The 23561-nt window shown below is 43.0% G+C and overlaps 1 long non-coding RNA gene across 1 annotated transcript; it reads right to left on the bottom strand.

The window, feature by feature from the left end:
* Positions 1 to 10706: 10706 nt before the first annotated feature.
* On the bottom strand, positions 10707 to 23197 carry LOC121140699. Its single transcript, XR_005877624.1, has 3 exons — positions 23083 to 23197; positions 20795 to 21002; positions 10707 to 11020 (listed from the first exon to the last, which is right to left on the bottom strand). It is a non-coding gene; the product is annotated as an uncharacterized LOC121140699 (long non-coding RNA).
* Positions 23198 to 23561: the final 364 nt, after the last annotated feature.

Below are 23561 nucleotides of genomic sequence, written 5' to 3'. Positions count from 1 at the left end.
TGGATGAAGGCTCTCTGATGACAACTGGGGAAGTCACCAATCTGATCAAAGTTCAGGCTACATATCTACTATTGTTAGGAGTCTTAACTGGGGTCATCCTTGCAGATCCATGGGCGTTTCCCTTAGATCAGGCATCTAACTGGCCCCAAATGCTCCCCCTTTCCAGTCATCTCTGCCAGCACTCTCCACCTCCACCCACCCCCAACGTGACCCCTCATTCCCATCCCTACCTACCCCAGTTCACCCAAGAGATCTCTCCTATTTTCCCTTCACAAAGAGATCCATGTGCCCCCCCACCTTGGACATTCCTTATTACCTAGCCTCACTTGGTCTGTGGATTGTATCATGGTCATTCTTTACTTTACTTTATAGCTAATATCTATTTATGAATGAAATAAAGAGAATTACAGACCAATGTCCTTCATGAACATTGATGCAAATATACTCAAAAAATGCTAACAAACTGAATCCAAGAACACCTCAAAAAGATCATCCACCATGATCAAGTGGGCTTCACCCCAGAGATGCAGAGGTTTAACATACAAAAATCTGTCAATGCAATCCACCATATAAACAAACTGAAAGAAAAACCCACAGGATCATTTTATTAGATGCTGAAAATGCCTTTGACAAAATTCAACACCCCTTTCATGATAAAAGTCTTGGACAGATCAGGGATCCAAAGAACCTAAATATAAAAACAATATACAGAAAGTCAACAGCCAGCAGCAAATTAAATGGAGAGAAACTCAAAGCAATTCCACTAAAATCAGGTACAAGATAAGGCAGTCCACTCTCTCTGTATCTATTCAATATAGTGCTCAAAGTTCTAGCTAGAGCAATAAGACAACAAAAGGAGATCAAAGGTACACAAATTGGAAAAGAAGTGAAAGCATTGCTGCTTGCTGAAGACATTATAGTATACATAAGTGACTCCAAAAATTCTACCAGAGAACTCCTACAGCTAATAAACACCTTCAGCAAAGAGGCTGAATACAAGATTAACTCCAAAAAAAAAAAAAAACAAATATACAAATGACAAAGGGGGTGAGAAAGAAATCAGAGAAACAACACCCTCACAATAGCCAGAAATAATATAAATACCTTGAGGGTCACTATTTTAAAAGTAGAGTCAGGTCAGACTCCAGCTTGCTAAAGCTCCATAGCCTTTTCCATGCATTCCCTGTTCCTTTCTTCATTTGCCTTTAATTTCTTTAATCCCCTTATCGATGTTTTGTGTACACACACACACACACACACACACACACACACACACACACACACTGAAGTTTCTATCCTCACTGCTCAAAGTCATTAATTCAGTGTTGTTGATAAATAGGGTGAACCACTGACAGAAGCCTATGGTTTGGGGGATTCGGAAAATGACACACCCAAATCCCATGCCCCTCTAGCCCCAAAAGACTTCCTTGATGCCTGTCATTACTTAGTTTATTAAATAAAGACATACTGAACCTGTCCGGTATAACAAACACAGTCCCAGGCACCAAGATGCATCAGTGAACAAAACACAATTAGGCTTCTTTGACATGCAAATGCATGTGGATTTACATAAACACTGAATTATTCATGTCTGGTTTCAGATTTCTCTGTGTAGGTCTCATGTTGGTAGGCAGAGAGGTGAAGCAGTTAAAGAAGCAGGACTAGACCCTTTCTGGCTTTCCTGTGGTCAAAACATAAAAGCTCTCCTGATAGCATAATTTGATAGAGAATGCACACGCTTTGAAACCCAGAGCCATGGGTTTTAATGTTGGCTCTGTTACTCACACACTCTGTGACCTTGAACCAGGTCGTTAACCTCTCTGAATTTCTTCCATTTCATCTGCAGAAACAGAGAAATCGATATCAATTTATCTGGACTAGAGAGAGATCACATGCGCAGCCCCCCCAGGCAGCAGTATCAGGCAAAGAGACAGTCTCTGCACAAGCCTCCTTGCCATCTCCAAAGTGTCCAGGTTTGTGGCCAGAGATGGACCAGGTTGCTAGAGTGATGCTAATTACTCAGGCACTGAATGACTTGAGTTGCTGTAACAAGGGATCAAGATTTTTGATTTCACAATTAGAGCTGTTTCCATGATTAGCAAAATTGCCAGACCTTATCTGGGGTCTGATCATACCTACTCCTTCATCGAGCAGAGCCTGCTCTGGCTACTCAGGGTGCCAAGCACAGCAGCCCAATTCTCCCAGGGCCCTGGAACTTGCTAAGGCATTGAGTTTTCACACATGGCCTTGAACAAAGGCCTGGCTACTGAGAACCCAAAGGTTATCAGACTCTGTGGAGTCAGAGAGTGGGAAAGCGAGCACTGAGGGGAAGAAAAAAATACCTACCCCGTGTCATTTTCCACATCTGATGTCATTCTGTGTCATTTTATTTACTGCCTCTAGGAAATCAATTAAAACAGCGCTAATTTATGGGTCTTAATGAACAAGGTATTATGCAAACTGTTTGTAAGCATGGCGGAGCTTCTGGAACTAGAGAACACTCAAAAGCACAATCACCTAATGTGATGTTCTCTCATGGCCGCCTCCCCCCTCCGGATTCCAAAATGGCATGGGGGATGCTCAGGGCATGCTCACAACATTCCTGCAGCTTAGGATAGCGTCTGTGTAACAGTAGGCATTCCAAAGTGATGTGCGCAGACAACAAAGGGGTACGGTCCCCCAACTGGGGCTACTCTAAGAAGTGATAAATAAAGCAAACGTTGTTGTGGATTATGAAGATAGTCTTGTGTTTTTTAGTAAGCATTCTTCCCTGGGCTTTAAGATAGTCTTGTGTTTTTTTAGTAAGCATTCTTCCCTGGGCTTTAAAGACAAGAGAGACAGAAGTGGGAGGGGTGGAAATTACATGTATTATGTGTCATACATTAACACACACAGACACACACACAGACGCTAACCAAATGTCTAACCAAAGCATCACTGAGGAGTTTTGGGTTGGCAGGTAGGAGACAGAGGCAGGGTACCATTTGCTTCTCTTTTGCTCCTCCAGACAGAGCGGATGACACTGGTACCCAGGCTTAATAATTGCCTTATTCCCAACTGGAAGTCTAATGCCTGCTGGCTTGTAGTAGACACACCAGCAGCATATAAAAAAAAGAAAAAAAAGTTAATGGTGTGGACACAGTTTCAGTACTCCTTGCGCACAAGTGAGGGTGAGCATTTTGGTTTACAATGGTAAATGTATATATGGTGATAAATCATAAATGACTCAGTGTGCCTGGTGACTGATGGCACACAAAAGATGGCTACATAAGGTGGTTCTGCTGGGAGAGATGCCAATGACACTGGTGCTCCCTGACATCTGTAATATCTAACCCACTTTTGCTCCCAGGAGAGACTGGACCATCATGGAGAAACTGAGGCAGTGCCACAATCTCATACTGTTCTGGGTTTGGAAACCCAGTCTCACAGCCCAGGGTGACCTGGAACTGTATACATAACCCAGATGACTACAAACATGTGGCAATTCTCCTGCCTCAGCCTCCTGAGCGCTGGGATTGCTGGCATGAGCTGCCAAACAAAGTACCCCTCACGCTTTCTTAAGGGTAACCATTGTCTCTGCTCATAGTGAGCCTTGTGCTCTGGGTAGAACGTGAGAGACAAGGAAGAGGCCACGGCCTGGGTTCCCTGCCCGGTTTAGCTCAGCCATTGATGGGATGTGGCGCTGGGCACAATGATTAAGCCCATATTTCAGTTCCCTGACAGGAAAAGGGAGGTGTATGCTATGACCTCCCACAAAGGCGCTTTGAGAGATGGCAAGTAAACACGGTAGTATGTGCATCCGAGCTTCACCTGTGTTTAGTAACGCATCATCCCAGCACTGGGATGGCTAAAACTCCCGTGTGATGAGAAGAGAAAATGCCAAGAAGCAAAAGCAGCTGTGAAGAATGTTCCCTATCTCTGGCCCCCTCAGGCAAGGCCTGACTGCGAGTGGTAATTATCGTAATTAAAAGCGAGTTTCACTGTCTCCGAGAAGCAGGCAGGACAGAGCCACTCGTCAGAATTTCAGTCTTGTGAGAAAGTGGTGCTGTAATAGGCCATAAAATTGTTCTAACCTTCCTTCCCTAAGCTGTCACATGTGGCCAGATCGATGGCTCCCTGGCACCTGCCGTGGTAGTAATTCCGGCTAGCTTTCAGCAGGCCCTCTGGGCGGCTGCACGGTGCCAAGAACAGCTCAGGGGACTGATAAAGAGACATGAGTACTAGGGGCATGCAACCAAGGCTGAAACGAGGGCAGGGAGAAGGGGGCAAGGGGAAGGAGAGGGGTGGGCACAGAAAGCCGGGGTGGTCCTGATGCCAGGCGGTCCTGATGCAGGGTGGCCAGGATAGGGCCTCTCTGGCTTCCTCATTTCTCTGACCCCGGGGAAGAAAAATGACAATGGAATGCATGTTAATAGCAGCAAGATACAAAAGCAATCCTTTCTCTCCTCCACTTTACACAGGGCCTGGGTGACACCGTAACCTGATTTGTGTTCTCTGTACTCGCTGGTATTTGGCGAACAGGTCCCTTCGTTTTCTCTCCAACCTTTTAAAGCATAATAACTGCCTGCACCTTTCTGAAGCATGTGTCGAAGACAAAGAACACAGGAATATGTCATTTCCTATAAAGGCCAGAAAGGGTGTCGTGACCAGCGAAGTGCTAAAATGACATTTGCACTTAGGTGACAAACCAGCCCATTCCATTCCAGGTAAAGGCCAGGGCTTTTTCTGGTTACTATGAAACACCAGAAAGTCAAGGCTGCCCTCCTCAGGCCACGTTGGGGATGACAGCTAATGCTCCTGAGGGAAGCTGGGGATGGGAAGGAAACCTCCTAGGCAGCAGGGTAGATGCCTGGGTCCTTGACCTTGAACAAGATTCTCCAGGACGAGTCGAGCACATCAAGAAACAGCCAACCAAGAAAGAAACTGCCTTATTCTGTTCAACCCAGCGGCCTTCCCACACAAAACAAAGCCTTTGAAGCCTGATTTCCAACAAACTAAATCCGAAGGACAGGACTTTTTACACTAAAAGAATGGACAGTAGACACATTAGACTGGCGTACAGTCTCTGTCCAGATACAATGCGCCATGAGGCTAGAGAAGCAAGGAGCCACTTTTCACCTGGCAACAGAAGGAAAATACAAGCACAATAGTCCAGACACACAAGGTGTGAGCAACCTGAAACCGGGCTGAGGACACCCCCACCGCCGGACTGTTTCTTCATCCACAAAGTGACGTTCCTGGACTAAAGGATGTCTGTATTCTTTCCATCCAAGATGCACTATGATCCACAACCTTTATTTTATACTCTTAGCTAACAGTGTGATAGCATGGGAAACAAATGCAACAAAGGAAAGAACAAAGTAAAATAATAATGTCACACAAGCACCCCCAGAGTTAGGGGGGAAGCATCTCTCTCCACCTGTGCCTAGCACAAGCAATGGCACTCAGAAAGCATTTAAAGTACAGGTATGATTTTTTCAAGTCATTTTTTTTATTTTGTGCTATAGGCACACGAAGACTGTTTGTATATCAGGGATAGACACTGATCCATAGCTCAGGGCCCCATAGGTTGCCCAGGCCTTCTCGCTGACACTCACATTTGGGGGGTCCAGATCAGTCCCATGCTGGCCTCCCCACTGTCAGTCTGGGATCCAAGAGCTCTCCCCTGTTCAGATCAGCTGTCTCTGCTGGTTTTGCCAGCCCATTCTTTGCCAATTTGCTCATCACTCCTCTCTCTCTGTCACTGGGTTCCTTGGGTTCAGTTCAGTGATTAATTGTGTGTTTGCCTCTGCTTCCATCAGTCACAGGATGAAGGCTCCCGGATGGTTATAGACATCAAGTTCATTATCAGGAATGGGCATTCGAGGTGGTCTCTCCACTATTGCTTAGCTTGCCAATTGGTGTTATCCCTTTAGATCACTTGAGGTCGCTCTGGTGCCTGATCTGTATTCAATCCTATGATTCCCTCTTCCCCCTATTCTACCCCCACCCCCTCAACTTCCTTTTCCCCCATGACCAACTCTCTTCCTCTTCACCCCCTCTCTTTACCAACACACTAAAGTCATGGTATATTTATGCATTTCCTTAGTTAACAGATCCCAGAAATGTGAGTGTTAGCAGATCAATGCAAACTTAAGGTATTTTAGGAAGAGGTTCTAAAGCAAAAGAGTTTAGAGCCTACATTGTGTAGTTCAGGAATGGGTCACCAAACTTCCTAACAACAATACATCACACAACACACACAGATATTCACATACACACACATACTCATTCACACATACAACACACACACATATATGTACATACACACACCTCTCTGTAATTCACTACTAAAAGCAAATAAGAATTAAATATAGAAGAAAAAGAACCTCTACTATAGACTACAGTGACAAGCCAGTGAATACTATAGACTGGGGACAAATCTAATTTCTAAGGAGAAAACTCTACAGCTACTCTGGGTGGACAAGCAAGTGGGTTGCTGGGCGCACTTTGAAGCCAGTGCTGGGGAGTCTGTGTCCCTGTTTGAGCTCACACCGTGATCTCTCCCTCGCACACACCTTTAACCTATGTGAAGCGGATGATTTTTACAAAGTCCAGGGCTCTCTCTTTACTCAGCAAGCCCACACATATTACAGTCAACTCTGGAACTCTTTTCCTGGCTCTCGTTCTGAGGCAGCAGGGTGAAAAGACAGCCCTGGCAGTTCTGCATTAAAAGGCTGAACGAGAAACCCTGATTCTGAGCAACTAATCTTAGGAGTTACTGTGTTTTAAGTGTGGAACCGCCATCAACTGTGACACCACCACCCTCTTGCCCTCAGAAGGGAGGCACAGCAAACAGGAAGGCTCCAGGGCAGCTTCCGGCCTCTCCCGCAACTTCCTTTTGTCTTCCTGTCCAAGCCTGTTACAGGAGCTGTGGTCCAGCACAGATTGCAAGGTGTGTCCAAAGGAGAAACACACTGCATTCTATAGGGGCATGGCATCATTCTGGGTTGCAGTAAAAACTTTTCACTTGAGTCTCTGCTGCCCTCCTCTCTCCATGCTGGCCCAAGCAACTCAGACTGTAAGACATCTGTATTCTGTCTTCAGATCCCACCCTCAGACCACATAAAGCATCCATTCGCCTTTCCCTGACCTGGCCAATCTCTTTATCACCCTTCCTGGTATCACTTTCTCCCTACCTCCCTCTTCACTTTCTCTCTCCTCACAACAAAATCACCCCATTCAGGTTCTTATGGCTTTGTCTCACACTGCTAAATGGAAACATCACATCCACAAGTATTAGGCCCTTTGCCAGTTCTGTTCCATTCCATTCTCTGGGACACATGGGGGTGTTAAGCCTCCATTCATAGTCCCTCAAACACCTGTTGCCAGAGTCCTGTCTAGACATCTTGGTTCTGCACCTCGTCAGTCCTCTGGTACATTAGGAACACCTTGTCTTCTCACACTGTGTTACACTCATCCCCGACCCCCAAAATAAAGCTCTTCCCTGTCTATACCAAAGGATTCACAATAAGAAAGAGGCCCCTTGTTAGTATGACACACATGAATTAGTATCAAAGCTATCACTCTTTCTACTAGAGGAAAACTATGGATGAATAAAAAAAAAACAGAAGAGAGAAGGAGACCGATGCCTGCAAGAAAAAAGAAGACCAGGAGAGGTAATGTTTGGAGGCATGTGATGATGAGAATGTCTTAAAGCCCAAGGTGGGGTGCAGAGGAACACCCAGACAGGTGGGTGGTGATAACTCAGGGGGTCTGCAGATCCCAGAGAACAGTGTCATGTTGTTAAAAGCTGCATGCTGTTCACCATTATTAACCCCAAAAGAAACATCATGTGAAGTTGGGTCAAATCTGTCACTCATTTTACCACGCTGTTTTCTTTTAAATTCAGTTGACGTCATGCTCTGTATATTCTAGACATAAGTCTTTTAGCAAATAAGTACTTCGCCAATACCTATATATACACATGGTCCATAATTCATTTTGACATGATCTTCAAACACTATTAATAGTGCCTTTTGGGTCAGGGCTTAGGAGATGGCTTCAATCAGGAAAGCTGTTGCTGCTCAAGCGTGAGAGCTCGAGTGTGGATCACCAGTATCCACAGAAGAAGCTAAGTGCAACAGAGTGCCTGTAATCCCAACACTGGGGAAATAGAGATAGGAAAATCCTTGAAGTTTACTACCAGCCAGTCCAGCCAAATGAGTTTCAGACATGAAATAGAGGGTGATTGAGGACTATATCTGGCATCATTCTCTGGCCTCCACATTCACTGACACATTTGTGAACACATATATGAAAATGGACACAACGCACAGACACACATACACAAAGATAGATAGATGGATGAATTATTACATATATAAATAGATGATAGATGATATATTATGACAGATGATAGATACATACATATATACATACATACATGATAGTAAATAAAGTGGGGTATAATTGAGGAAGACACCAAATGTTAACATGTGTCTCCACATGAACACATGTGAACACATACACATTCGTACACACACAAAAATAGTGCCTCTCAAAAGACAGACGTTTATAAACTTGTACAAGTTCAGTTGAGTAATGTTTGCATGGTGATCTGTGGTTTTTCTATTACATAAGAATGCTTTGCTAAATCTACACCACAATGATCTCTGTGTTTGCTTCTCAAGTTTGTATAGCTCTAGGTTATGCATTTAGGTCACTCTGAGCTAATTATTTTTGTTGTATGTGGATCTCACCTAGGGCTTGTTTTGTTTTTAGAGCATCAGTGTTGAAGCATTTCAGTCTCCTTTGGGAAAAACTATTCCTTTGCCACCCAATTAAGACATTATTGTGGACAGTCATTTGCCCACATGTGTAGTGGCTGTATCAAATTCTCTTCTGTACCATTACTCTGTATGCCTATACCATAGATTCCCCACAGAAAAAATACAGGTAGCAAATAGATGCATAAAAATATACATCAGAATCCATTTGTGAAAACCCCTATAAAAGTATATAATGTATTAAATAGTGAGAATTTGGATCAACTCTTGCCCATTGCTGGTAGAAGGCAAAGCGTTTGGAAGTTTCTATATAGGTCATATGCAGCCAATGGCTGTGTGACACAGTCACCCTGCTTACAACTTACCAAGAGAAATGGATATATTTGGCTATGCAAGTATTTGTTATAGGTGAACCTGGCCATAACTACCAGACAGTGGTAACAATTCACATATGTTTATCAGCTAGGATGTGTATGAACAAGCCCAAGCACATCTATACAATGGAGGCTACAACAATAAAATGATAAAGCAATAACTTGGGAAAGTCTGGAAAGTGGATAACACTGGGTGAGGGAGGTCACATTCACCAGGAATTATGCTGCCTGCATCTACTGATGCGATATTTTTTAAATGACCAAATATTGGTGACAAGAATCAGTGATTGCTGGGAGCTAAAAGTGGAAAAGGACATAGACTATAAAAGTGCACAACAGAACATTCTAGACAATAAAAATCTCCATCTGTACTGTGATGATTATACAACTGGATGCATTTGATCAAGCTCACAGAACTGTATGTCTCAATTTCACTTATGTGGAGATCACTGTCATCAATCCAGCTTAAAAGAGCACAAATGCTTGCTGGCAGACACCCATCAGCAATGGGGTGCTGTGAAGCCAGAGAAAGTTCTCCAGCCTCAGGTGCCAGCAGCTGAATTAATGTTGTTTTATGTTAATTAAATTTATTAATATAACTCTGCGATAAGAGTACCTGTCTTCCAGTTCTGATACTCCCAAGAGGGAAGGGAACAGGGGAAATATGCCAACGTGGCAAAATTCTATGAAACTAATTACCACAGGAATTTGTGTAAGAATGAACCAACACAGGTGTTACACTCACATAACAAATTAAAAATACCAGTCTACAGAGAGCTTTGCAAGATACCCGGGAGAGCTTGAACCTCACAGACAAAGCAGGCAAGGTGGCTATTTTGAGCTTTCGACACCTGTCTTCTCCGCTCATCTGTGGGCAGGCGTTTCAGGGCTCCTTAGCACCTGCCCTCCATTTTCACTGAGTCTCCCTGAGTTTCCTTTGGTCCTCTGCTCAGCGACAGTGAGTTGTCTGTGGTCTCTGTACGATGGCTAGTGGACCACAGGGCATAAACACAGCACTCCAAACAGCAGAGTCCTGGGGTTCCCAATCCCACATCACAGGTCTCTAGAAAACCCTGCAAGTTCTACAGGTCATGTTTGGCCTCAGTCATAAAGCAGCCTGGGTCTCCCAAGACCAGCAGTCAGGCCTTAAACCTCCCAAGACATAGGTGTTCTTAAATCACACAGCTTCTGAGTCTGCACCCTCCTGACTCTATCCTTAATTTTTAACAGTGTTTCCCGGCCTTCCTGTCTCACACCAACTCCATTATCCACCTACCCCATAACACAATAGTATTAAAGAGCTCACCATGTACCTGCTGACCTTTAGTACCCATTCTATGCCCTACCTGTAATGGAGGTACCCTCAGTATTTGCTCGGTGGGACTATACTTACCTCTAGCCCAAGGCATCCCGCACTTAAACGTACCCTGAATCTTTCCAAATAAAACAATGTCTTAAATACAACTCCTTAGGAGACAATGGATGGTCTCTGAGAGAAAATTTTCACTCAGATCAGCACTGTAAATACAGACTCCAATATAAAGGCCAAAGAAAATACAATCAATCCAAATATTACGGTTTATTGAGCAATAAAACAATTGCCTTGTTGAATGCAATGGCTCTTTTTTTTTCTTTTTCAATTGTGTTTTCAATTGTGTATTTGGTCATGTTGTTCTGTGTATGTAGACTTGAGACCAGAGTATTCCAGCACAGTCTGCCCATCTTGAATCCATGACATGGACAGAAGCTCTTCTTAGGGGTCCTTTCTGCATATCCTGGAAATACCAGCAGGGTGTGAAAGTGCCTAGAGACATTTTATCCAAGAAAACGTAGTGCTTTATTTTGTCTATAATCTTGTGTTAGCCGAGCTTCTACCTGCTGGTTAGAGAAAAATAAATTAACTAAACGTCTAACCTGCTTTAAATTTAGTTTGATCCAATAATTTAAACAGTCGCTCTAGGGAACAGCCAGTCTCTCCTGAGTAAAAATGTTCTGCCTTTCAAAGAGCTTTCTTCTCTCCCTGCTTAGCTGTGATGGGTCTCAGTGAAGGATGCCATGGTGGTCCTGAAGGGAGGGATCAACACTCTCTGCTGGCTGTGGACGCATTCCCCTTGTTAACAGAAACTCAGAGCCTGGAAATCAGAGTCCTTCAAGATCTAGCTACACTGTCTCCTGTCACACACAGCTGTTTCCCTTTTAACTCTGTAGCCACCTGGACTGGGAAGGCCCAATGCCTCCCGGAACCTCAGAGCAGAAATCCACACTCCTTACTGGGTGCCTTATATGCCTTCATATTCTCACACACAGAGAAATTAATTAGTTGATTAATTAATTAATTAAAATAAAAGAAGGGGCATACACAACCAACCACCTCACTTTTCTCTCTCCTACCTTAGCCCTTCCTGTGTTCTTGGGAACATAAAATCCACCCGAACAACAGAATACATCCCAGTCTTCAGCTCCCCACCCAGCCTGTCTTCACTGATTTCACTCTTCATCCAACCCCTATAGAACCATATTAGAATCCGGTAAAAATTTAGGACTCTAAGAGCCTAGGAACCTATGTCCCGAGGTTGAATTCTACTATTAAAAGAAGCTCTTCCTTGAAATAAGCCATGCCTGCCTTGTTTTATTTGCCTTGGTGGAGGCAGATGGTGGGCAAACACTTCAGCCATGCCGCCTGCATATGAATGTAACCCGCCTCAACAGAAGCCTGGTGACTGCTGACAAGCTGTCAGTGTTCCCGAAGAGGCAGCAGAGTTATGCAGACACTCTGTGAAAATGCATTTAAGTCAAATGCGCATCTGACCTTTTGCCTCCTGTCTGCCGGAAATCCTACCATGTCTGCACCCGACCTGAGCTTTCTCCCATCGTCTGGCTTCACCTGCGAAGGGCTCATCTCTGCTTCACTTTCCCCTGAGTGCTATAATGCTCCCAGCACTCCGGGCACTCGCTTTTGTTTATCCTCTAGCTCTTTGTCCTGCAGGTTTGACTGTCTCCAGCAGCAACACAAAGTCCAAATTCGGAAACTGTTCTCATCAAGAAGATCTCTGGCTTCTGCCTTCCTAGTTTCCTTCTCTCCTAAATCAGTCTTCAGGACCATCCACTCCACTGATACCCTAAGACCTTTGGCTCACATTTAATATTTGCAACCCAAGAAAGGGCTTAATGTTCTTTGATCTCAGCCTCTGCACTGCAATCCCTATTCAAATGCAGATTTTCAAACAGATTCACACCTTTTCTTCCCATCTTCACCTTTTTTTTTTCCTTTTCTACATAGGGAGTGGGTGGAGGTCAAGGGATCTAGAAATATCTTGGTCTCCTGCCTGAAAAGAGTAAATTACCTTCAGTGGATCGCGGCCTCCTTTCTGCTTTAACAGATATAACTATAAATGAAGAGGACTGGATCACCACGGCTTATTTCAGTCAAATACACCAGTGACCATTCATTCCATCCTTTCACACATGAGTCTTCTATTCACACGAGGCTAATAGTACTGGGATTTATTTTTCCTCTTTCCCCTTGCACACCTGCATGCCACCCCTGAACTGGGTGAGTAAGAAGAAAAGCATGTGTTTTCACAGATCGGGTTCCTCGTGTTAGCCAGTCTGCTAACATTTTTCAAACTGAAGCAATCAAAGCTAGCAAAAACAAACACAAAGACCAGGTTTAATTCAGAATGTTTCCTTGCATTAGGAGAGCTGTGTGTGTAAATCAGCCAAGAGTAAGTTGTTCCCTTTCCTTGAAGCCCTTTGCTTTAGTTCCAAGCCTGGCTGCACCAATCGCACACTGACCATCCCAGCTCTGACAGCACATTGCCAAGCTTCAGATTCAATGATGGGATCATTGTCTTCTGTAGCTTTTACTCTTCGTGAGAGTTTACTTGTTGGCTTTGGTTATCACTAGCATTCCTTTCTTCTGTCTTTCTCTGTAATGTGTCTACTCTGTGGTCATGTTGTCCTGGTTGATTTTAGAACTTGGGTCTCTAAATTCTTCACCAGTACATTAATGTATTATATACATATGTATATTTTGCACTGCTTATAATTTTAAAGATACTGTGTACATAAGATATGAAAATATATGATTTGGTGTAACATGAAAAATAAAAGACCTGGAGATGGATATTGGGGTTCATGCTTCAAGCTGAAGACCAGAGAAGCAAGGCAGCCAAGTCACTATCTCCTACCCCTACCTCAGACTGAAAGGGTTAATCCTGTCTTCACCAGCTCTCACCAAGCCTGGGACTGCTACCTCTCCTCAGGGTAGCTGGAGAATGAATGCCAGCTCTGAGACCCTGTTCTTGTCTTAAATACCTCTCATGAGTCCTGAGATTAAAGGTGTGAGCTCTGTTACTCTTTTAGATTGATTCAATCTCATGTAGCTCTGGGTGGTCTTGAACTCACAGAAACTCATCTGCCTTTGTCTCAAGTCCTAGGATTAAAGTTGTGTACCACTGCCTGGCTTCTACAGCTAACTAGTATGGCTGCTTTGCTATTTTGATCTCCAGTGACTTTAATAAATCATAAACAATATATCACCACAATCTGGGCATGGGGACTCACCCTGGAATCCCAGCACTCAGAAGCCAGAGATAGGATGATTGTCATGAGTTCAAAACCAGCCTGGATTGTACAAGATTATATCATCCAGGGCTACATAGCAACACTCAAAAGAATAAGTGTAATTAAAATCTAGTATTAAATACTTTGTCCAAGAAAATGAAAGTATGGAGTAGCTAATTTTCTCATGTGGGCAATCTATGTTGAATCTCTGTTTGCAAGTATTTTCAGAGATGGAGAAAAGGTTAGTGTAGAAATACCTCAGTCAGCTATAAACATTCCCCAAAAGAAATGTTTTATGACATTCATGAAAGGAGTCTGGCTGCACCCTAGTTGTATCAAACAATTGGTTAATTCAATGAACTAACAATCAATTCAGCAAAAAGAAAATCAATCATGGTGGTTGTTTGGTTGTTTTGTAGACAAAACAGTCGGTGGAGTGATTGAATTTTTCACTTTTCAATGAGTTGTTTTGGCCTTGTGTGGATGCAGCCATTAACTCATTAATCACCCGGAACTCCTTGGCGGCTGAGAGAAGGAAATCATTACTTTGCAAGTATAGATCGCATATTAACAATATGCAAAAGGACTGCTGGGGTGAATGTGCTCAGTGACCCCATTTGAGAAAAATGAGGTTCACAAATATTTTATAGCATATGGAGGTAAACTCCACCTGATCTATCATTTCACTTTCCACTTGTAAAACTGTGTCCTTTGGTATACATTTGCCAAGAATATAATGCATAGGAAATGCACCTATTTAATCCTTAAAATGAAAGGAAGTTTAATTCTTAGCATGCTAAAAAACTAGTCTTTACACTATATCATATCTCCCTATCTTGGTTTTGTGCAATTTCAAAATGGAGGAGCATCACACACATCACAATTAGCTCCCGCCCATGTTGTATACATATATGCCATTCTGATAAATATGTATATTTTCCCATATGGTGTTGAATGTTAGCTTCTAATTTACCTCTTAATTTTTAATTAATTTTAAATTACATTCTAAATGAAGCTGACAGGAGTCTAATTTGCATGCTCATTTGCATATCTGTAAACACACTGCTTGCATTGTTTATCTAGTCCCTGTACCCCCTGACACATAGAGGTTTTCCTCACCCCATGTGGTGAATTGGGACCACCAGCACAACAAGGTGCCCTCTAAGTCTGGCCAAGACCACTCTAATCCAGAATGGATGATGCTGGCTCTCTTTTCTCCACAGTGACCAAAGAGGATTCAGAGAGGCCAAGGTCAATGATAGTAGTTAAGCTTCATGCTTTCTCAGATGGATTGCAGTACCTATGCTGCATTTTTAGGAAAGAAAACTGTAGACTTTTTGCACACTGTAGAGTTTTAAAATACCCCATAGCCTGAACTCTTGAATTATTAATGCCAAATCAGAAAATGTGTCACGTCCTATCCATTCCCTAGATTGATGTGTTTCTAATCCAGTCAGAAGGCGACCCAGAGTGAGGGCCATTTCCTCCAAGATAAATGACAAGCAAGTATATTTTTTGTTTCAGCATGCTGTCCTCTGGCTGCACTAACAGCAGCTGTGGTCTGTTGGTACCTTGTCTTTTGATCACAACATACCACACATACAACTGCAGCCAATCAATACACAAGCATTCTCAAAGACCCTTTGAGGTTGACAATGAGTCCAGGAGTCAAAGAGATTTGTCACCTTCCTTTACAACTCACACCATAGGACAGGGCTACACTGGTGATCCTCCAGCCCAGAATGGCTGGTTTTCCTCTTCATTTCTGGCTCCCAAAGTTAAGGTGGTGTATCTCACCATCTTGCTTGCTGTTGGAGTACTGTATTTCTTGTTAGCGGGCAGCTCAGTGATCACATTCAGGATAAGACCCTCCTGATTTCAAATCCTGGCCCCTCTGTGACCTGAGAAGAATTCTTACCCTCCCAGAATTTTATTGTCTCCATATTCTGAAGAAGCATATCAGACATGGCGATCTTTTAAGGTTGTAGTGAAGACTAAGTAATCTCCTAGAGCCATTTTCCATATGCTCCTTTTCTCTTCAGGGGGAGATAGATGCTGAGTCCGACATCCACCAGCTGTTGAATGTGGTACCTCATGTCATCTAAAGAGAACAGACATGACCTGGGGGATTTTACCCAGGCAGCCTGATCTTTACTCCAGGATAGGGACACCTGCTTTCTTGTAAATATACTTCCCTGTCTGCCCTACCAAGAGATAAGCTCTCCCTTTCTGCTTTATCAAACGCCAGCCGACCTTCAATGGATCAAATTCAATATAAATCTGCCAAGATGATGGTTGTTATGGCTGTAGTGTCATCATTCAATCAATCCACCACCCACAAGAACCGCAATGTGTAACACAAGTTCTAATAGGTCTAAATAATAAAAACCCAGAGTCAGATACAGGGACAAAAGCTGGAAGATCAGAGAGGTGAAGGATCAATCCACAGTTATATCATACCTTGACAACTTCCTAGATGTAAAGAGATGGCGTTCCTGTTTCCTTCCTCCTATAATCCTTTCTCTGCCCAGTCACCTCACTCCCTGTCTCCACCCAGCCATCTCACTTCCTGTCTGTCTTCTAGCTAGTGGCAAGCTCCACCCTCTGATCTTCAGACACTGTTTTATTGGTACAAACAAGATATCACCACAGCAACACTTTCCTACAAAATATTCTCCTTTCCAACTAGCCAGGAAACATTGTGTCACTGACTGGTGCACAGCCTATTGTCATCTTGCAGAACGGACTAGGATTGCACAGGGTCCCCTTGATACTCCTCAAAGGGAATGTAGCTCCAAACTCACTGTGTACACTACCAAGGATTTGAGTCCGCTAGTGAAGATGTATGCAGATAGACATTAACATATAAACATACCAGGGAAATAAGAGTGGCAAGGATTTTAAAAGGTGAGACCAGGAGGAAATCATCTCACAAAGAGATTGCACCCAATTATAAAACCAAGACTGCTCTTAGCTCTTCAGTATTTGACACAAAAGAAAAGAAAAGAAAACACTTGGTTTATTATCAGAAATGCACTATCCATAAAATAAGGTGATACCTCCTGCTCAAGAAAGCAGTGTTTTCAGGCACTCTTCTCTGAGAAAACTGTCTCCTACTGGTGCCCATAAAGGGAAATCTTTGAGTTTGAAACTACCTACAAATTTATCCCATAACTGTGTCTTTTAGATAAATAAAAGGCTCAAAAAATGAGCCTTCCAACCCTTTCTGTACTCTAGCCTTTCTAGTTAGGGTACTTTCATGGACTGCCTTGTTGAGAAAAGACTCTCATCTTGGAACAATCTAGGATTGCTTTGTGTGGCTGTTTGTCAGGCATTACACTGCATTGCCCTAGGCTGTAGTGACCAGTGTGCCCCCAGGACTTAGTCATTTGCCATCCCTGGAAAAAACAGAGTCAATATTTGTTTTATTACCTGAACATCCTAGAACTAGAGAAATGACAGGAGCAGGGATCATGCATATGGCCCTGTTAAATATGAATTCTAGCTGTCACTTGCTATGCAACCTTGCAGAGTTAGCTAACCTTTTAGCTCCACTTTTCCTCACGTATAAAATTGAGACAGTAAAATCACACACTTAACAGGGTTAAACACTTTATGCATACAGAGAACTCAAACATTTAGCATAAGCATTATGGACTGATCCAATGTAGAAGATACCAAGGTGGGCCTGTAATCTAATATTCCTGTTGGGACATATCCGGAATTGTGCTCTTCCTGAAATGTGTGCTTTAGATTACAACAGTGTTTGCTTTCCCACAGTCTCCATCACAGAGATTAAGGAAGGGACAAAGAGGTTAACACTTTTGATCACAACCATAATCCCAGCACTGGGAAGGTTTTCCACACAGACAATCTCATTCAACCCTTACAGCTAGTCAGTGAAGCAGAAATAGATAATTCATGTCCAACAGCAACCTACACCCAGCCATGAGTGAAAATTCTGTCACATGCCTACTTGCTAGAACGCACCCTACAAAAGTATCCCCGCAGCCCTTTGAGTCTCCAGAACTGACTCTTGGTAGTGCAAAACACCTGTTTGTCAGGTGACTCTTGTATCTTCTGAATGTGACTGCTTCTTCTGCCAGGCACAGATCTCTAAGGGATCACTGACTGGTGGCTTCTATGTCTGTCCAAGGCCACCACCTTTTCTGGGCACTAGCCTTTCTTCTGTGTGCCACCATCACTGTGGGGAAGGTCCTGGCACCTCCTGCTGATACCAGATGCTCACCAAGGATCATTAGTGTGGCTCTTCCATGCCTTTTTGCCATGCTTAAACACTCGTGGTATGTGAGGGACACCTCTCTGTCCATCCAGGGTATTGCACTTCTCTAGATGTATGTCATAACAGAAATGCCCGTGCCTTGATGTCTCCCATTGCTTCAGATAAGACAATTCAGTTATTCTCTGTCTCAAGAACCAACAAAAAATCAGGCCTTGGCTTAAGGCATGTCTGAATCTCTGGATTGTTCAGGCAATTGTTCTTGTCTTAGAAACTTGGGGCTTTTCACTGGACCAACCTACAAGTTATTTTACAATTTCAAACATACTTGAGGATGCCATAATCACTTTATTAATTTATTCAAAAAGATTTTTTCTCCCTCAGGATAGAAACAAGTATACGCTGCATTTGTCTAAGTGTCACTGTGCTCATGTTGTAAACATTAATAATACCCTCAGAGAAAATACAGGGATAGGGCAATAATAAAGTATCCTGAAATGATAAAACAAACACCAACTCTGAGGCAAACAGAGGCCATGACAACATTTCTGTATACCTCAAGGTCAGCCACTTAACCATGCCTTTCTCATCCATGAAATTAAGGAGTAAGATCATCCTGTCAAAACTGAAGAAACAGAGCTACTGTGTCTGGAGGCCTGGTACATAGTAGGAGTTCCACAAAGAGTACTAATTTTCTTTTCACCTGTTTGTAATTTTATCTTAAATATGGACTTTGGGACTCAGGCTCACCATGAAATCATTCTGTAATCACTTGTGGGGGTGGGATGGGAGTCACCAATACATAGCCTTATGTTCCATCACTGGTCTATTGTGGGAAACGAAGATACCAGACTCCTGTTCATACAGATGTCCACATTTTAGGTGGGGAGATGTAAAAGAATCAAGGAAATCTCTGAAGTGCTACAGTGTCACCCACTGTTATTAGGGGCCTGACACAACGTTACGAAAGGGGTAGAGAATGAGAAATCTAGGCAAAACTTCAACAGAAAAGTACAATCACCTCATTTCTAGCAAGTCTCTGTGATGCTGAGGAGACCAGGCTGGAGGGCTGCTTGTGTAAACACGAGGAAGGAGCACTCATTCTCTGCTGTGGAGGAGAGGATGACACCCCCTCCCCAAAACAATCTCCAAAGTGACAGATTAGCTGTTTCTGTGAGTAGCGGTTTTAGTGTTACAATCCTCTGTGGGTGAAAGGGTCTGGGTTTTATTATTAATTGTTGCTGTAACCAGCGAGTTAGCAAAACAGGTGCCAATTCCAAGTTGGATTCTAGAGTAATATTGCAGAGCACTCTAAAGACACAGAAAGCAGACAGTTGGCCAAATGTGCAATAAAACAGTTTAGATGTGCACCAGTGAGCTAGCAGGCAGAATGCTGGAACCAGATGGTGCACAGGAGAGGCAGGAGAGCCAGCCAGGCCTTTTACCATAAAGGAACCAACACCAACTTGTACCAGAAAGCCCACTTCTGCCATTCCGTTTCCACTGGCTCTTTACTATCTGCCGCCTCCACCTGAAGGCGGTGTCACAGAGGGACGAGGACCCACCTGACCAGAGCGCTGCAGAGAGGCGGAGGGCTGGGCACCAAAGCGCTGTGAGAAGATCTGGGAATGCACTGGGGAGGTTGACCAATGGGCGCAAGTGTACACATGGTCATTTTAATTGGATTCATTAGTCTTATAAATAATTTTCCCATAATAAAAATTCCTGCAAATATATTATAGACCATTCTAAAAGTTAACGGATGAGAGTCTTTGTGCAAAAAGGCCTATTCCTCAGTCTCTGAGATCTGTACTTGGAATAAATGTGCTACTTCATCAGGCTAATACTTCCTCAAAATGATGTGTTGGAAAGCTATATTTCTAGATGAATATCGCTACTAAGAAGGGTGCTCCAGGGCTGAACAGCAGCTGAATGATGACAAGAAGATAAGTGGTGGGCAGGGACAAGAAGCTAAGACTGAGGCAGGTCCTAGGAAAGTCCTTGTCACCTGGAATACACAGGGTGGGGACAAAGTACGCTGAAACCTCCTCCTGGATAGTGTGCTCTAATGCAGTCTGGTCCAAGCTGCCTTCAGGAAATGGACAAAAATACTTGTTTTTTTGTGCCTTCTCAAAAAGCCTGCCTATCTAAAGAGTCGCTACACTATTGTATTTCTCACTAATGTAAACCTTCAACTGTAAGACGCAATAAACAAAGTATGTCCTTGAAAGGTCAATTTTAGATTGGGGTAAAATACTAGAGGAGTAATTAAAAGCAACAGTGGCTTTAGCTCCTGTGCAGTTTCTATAAAACCATGAGCAGGGACTGGAGACATGACCTTGACTGCATAGAAGTATTGGACTTGGTGCTCTCTGCAGGGAGATGAGATGATTGGATGTTGGTCAAAATTCCTGATTCCCTCAAGGTCACTGAAATTGCAGCCAGCTCCAGGAGCACTATGCCATCTAGTGGGCAGAAGGTGGCATCAGTGTTTATTAGTAAAGGAGATGTGTTATTCTTTGAAATTTTTATACATTTATATTATTTTGATCATATCCATCACTGCCTCCCTCTAACTCCCCCTAGTGCCCCTCACCCTGTTTCGCTCCCAAATTCATGTACTCTTTTTTTTTAATTTATTGTTCTTTATAACCTCTGAGTCTAATTAGCACTGCACATATGCACATATATGTGGGGTCATGCACTGGGGCATGCTCAATCTACAAATATACACATCCCCAAAAGAGAGTGATGCTCTCTCTCAGCAGCCATCAACTGTCAATAGATCCTCAGGTAGGGGTGGGGCCTGGGTGCCCCTGCCCATCCATATTGGAATTGTGGCTTACTTGATGTTGTCCAGATCTTGTGCAACACCACAGCTGCTGTGTGGAATAGCATTCCATCCAGAGGTCATCACTCCACAGCTCTCTCCATCCAATGGTTCTCATATTCTTCCTCTTTCATCACGTTTCCAGCGTCTTTTATGGGAGAAGACTCTTCTATGGCTAAGCATTCACAGTTACTTGTTCTTGGCACTTTGATCAGTTTGAGCACCTATTAAACACATGAACACAACACACACACACACACACTTTTCAAGGAAAACTGAAAAATAGTTTTCTAAAGCTCATCTGGCAGTTGTAGAAATACTATCAATTAAAGATACTTCTGGCAACTTCCACAGCAAATCTATTTATCAATGAAAAATGTTAAGATGTGATACCATCCTAAATCCTCAATTTTCTATTAGCACATACATTTATATATGATTGTTGCTGAGTATGTGTCCTGTGCCAAGTTGACAGTGGTCTATGTACATCACATGCACTGTTATGTGTCACCCTCAGAACAGACATTTCACAGACAAGAAACACATATTCCTACAGCATTAAGTCTCTGCTTTCAGATCACTTCAAATAACACTGAGCTGCCTGGAAGTTGTGCAAATCACTTATACTATAGCATCATATTCAGGACCACGGGATTTGGAAATAAGGGGTCATGGTCCTTTATGAATCATGACTTTTATGAATACTTTTGTGTCTTGACATGGTGATGCCACAAGAGGCCAGGTATTTGACAAAATATCATTCTGGGTGTATTAGCAAGGGTATCTCCAGGTGAAAGTAAGACTGGGAATTCACCTTCTTGATGTGGGATGTGTCCAATCTATTGAAAGTCTGACTAGAACAAAATAACTGAGCTTCCTTCATGTCAGAGCACTTCCTGATAGATCAATTTGGGCTGAAACATTAGCTTTAGCCTCCTTTCAAGGTCAAGGAAGAATCTCAGCTCTTCTTGGTCTCCCACTGGCCACTGATAGACTCGGGAAATGCATATGACAAGATATAAGTGGCATATCAACAATAACACCAATAACACCAATATCAATAAGACAAACACCAGTCATATTAGTAATACCAGTACCAACAACAATGACAATACCAATAGCAACAATAACAACAACAAAACCAACAACAGCACTGTCACTATCCTCCCTGCGATTTTCTGAATGTTTATGCTATGCTGGCCACTATCCCTCAATACCTGGAAACTATGTGGAATCATTTTAGAGACAAGTAAACTGTGACCCAGTAAACTGCCCATGAGTCATAATTGATGGCTCAGCTGAGGCTGCAGCACGCCCCATCCAGTTCACTTCCTTCTGTACAAGCTGACTCTCCATGGATAAAGCAATCAACCAACCAACACTGAAAAGAGTGGCAGCATGTTTGTCATCTCTAGATATCTCATTAACGCTAATTTTCCCCAAAATTACTTTGCCATTTCTTTGAAAATCATTATCTTCTTTCTCTCCCAGCATCATAGATTGTCATTTCAGCTGTTATTTTTAAGGCCATTTAGTCTGAGTTTTCTAGGAACCAGTTCTTTGTATCTCTGTCTGATTATTTAGCAACTAATAGGTATTTTTCCACAAGTGCTGATATGAAAGAGACAGAAAAAAATGCCCCTCACCTTATAATCCCTGATTCATCTGATCTGAGCATGACGCACATGTGGAGAATTGGGAAAGTGAATACATCTCTAGGCTCTTTCATCTCTCCAAATGAGAAAGAAGATATAGAGTCAGGTACCCAAAAGATGAGCTTTGCTACTCATGAGAGCAGGTGCAGGTAGACCTAGTTGCCAAGGACAGGGCATTGTACCACACACCCCGGTACAATTTCCAAAGGTAAAGACTGCTTCTCAGAAAGCCTGGGTCCCTATTAGCATACATGACTGCGTAAAAGGTGAAGTTGAAGGCATGTTTTATTTATTAATAATTTTTTAATCCAGAAAGGAAATTTAAACCCACCAAGGTATACCAAAGTGATCTGTGTACTTCAAACTCCTAAGTCCCTGATTACTCACTCTTACAATGCAAGAGCTAGGACTATGTGGCCCCAGAGTCCACTGCTGATATAAGCTATCAGGGAAGAGAAGAAAGTTTGCAGGATATAAACAGATAAATAAAAGTAGATCAGAGCCTATCTGCCAAGAAGCACACTTTTGCCCAGCCATTTGCAAGAAGAGCTAGAGGAATCGGTTGCTATGCAATTACAAAGTACTTTCTCTCCTGAGCTATGCCACCCCACACTCCTTTTTCATCCCAATTGCTACATTTCTAGAGTACCATGCTGCCGTTTTTCTCCTTGCTGTCTAACACCAATCGCACTTCTGGGCTGCTGTCCCCACAGTTGATGGTGTTAATCTCCATGGGAACCAATGTGACTCAGAGGGTCAATGTGTACTTGGCAAGTCCTGCTACAATCACTGCCAGCGTGTTACCATCAAGGGCAGCAAAATTCTCCGTGATCACATTTCTGTCTTGTAAATGTTGCCATGGAGTCACACAGCTTACAGACAGTGCCTCCAAGGAAAACTCAGCTTAGCACTTCGGAGCAAATGTTGTCACTGCCACCTTCTGTGCAAACTACATTTCTGTGTGCCCTATTCAAGAAACCACTGAGAGTCTGGTGTTTGGTAAAGACTTGGGTTTTCTTGGACTTTGTTCCATTATCCTGAGTTCAGCTCATACACTCTGTCACAGATAACAAGAATTATTTAGTGGGAGTAGTAACAACCATGGAAATAATTGCTCTTCTTTCACTG

This window comes from Mesocricetus auratus, unplaced genomic scaffold, assembly GCF_017639785.1.
Source record: "Mesocricetus auratus isolate SY011 unplaced genomic scaffold, BCM_Maur_2.0 Super-Scaffold_100006, whole genome shotgun sequence".
NCBI lineage: Eukaryota > Metazoa > Chordata > Mammalia > Rodentia > Cricetidae > Mesocricetus > Mesocricetus auratus.
The sequence above is the reverse complement of the archived record's forward strand: the minus strand, read 5'-3'. Positions and strand labels throughout refer to the sequence as shown.